The sequence below is a fragment of the Corapipo altera genome, unplaced genomic scaffold (assembly GCF_003945725.1).
Source record: "Corapipo altera isolate COAL_440 unplaced genomic scaffold, ASM394572v1 61242b, whole genome shotgun sequence".
In the NCBI taxonomy this organism is placed as follows: domain Eukaryota; kingdom Metazoa; phylum Chordata; class Aves; order Passeriformes; family Pipridae; genus Corapipo; species Corapipo altera.
The window spans coordinates 63,613-64,528 of record NW_020885012.1 but is presented as its reverse complement, the minus strand read 5'-3'; positions in this window follow the sequence as shown (position 1 = coordinate 64,528).

Here is a 916-nt window from a genome sequence, read left to right as displayed (position 1 = left end):
AATAGAGCATAGCCTCTTTTGTTTTCTGGTAATTCGTTATATGGTGGTGCTTCTCGAGCACGAGTCACCTTCTGTATTAGGGAAGGGTTCGGAACATACTGAAATCTGAAAACTATAACACTATTGAAAGCTCAACAAAAACCAATATTTATTTCAAAGAAATGGCTGAAGTACATGGGAACCCGAGAGAAAGAGAAAACAGTGAGGGAATACAACACCCTACTCACTCAGGTATCATTTATGAGATTATCTTACCAACTCTGAATGCCATAAAATCCTCTGCAGCAGCTGCGTTTTTCGGAGGGTTAGCAGGACTCACACGTAGCAGGCATCCCCGCTAAAGACAACTTGGTCCTTCATGTGGAGGAAGTTCACCGAAAAAATGAGCTGTCTGCTTTTATACAATCAACTGATTATGTCTGCCTAGGGAGTTGTGGCCAGCACCGCCCAGCCAGAGGTTCTCAGTCCCACCCCCTTGGTTATGCAAGTGCATCACTTCAGCGCATGCATGAGTACTTTGGAATTTCCCTTCCATGTGCTCAGTATGCTTCGGGGGTCTTTCCTAATTGAGTCTGGGGGCATATCGGCGGAGGGGACTGTGACAAATTGCTCACAGGTCAATATGGTCGGCAAAATGTCCAATTTATTATTTTAAATGAGTTAACTTTTAGACAGTTTAGTTTGTTCCGGGTACATGCTTACAACAAGCTGATTGGATAGCTCAGTCTGTGCACGCGTCTCATGCTTTCAGTTCATTGGATCTGAAGCTCTGTCCACGCGGTCTGAGATCATTCTTGGCACCCAAAGTCCCTTCTATTGATCCGCCTTTAGGGGTTTTCCGAGATTCTGCAGGTGTCTCTTTATCTCCAGTTTCCCAAGGTTTTCTACTATAAACACACTATTTTCTCATACCTTA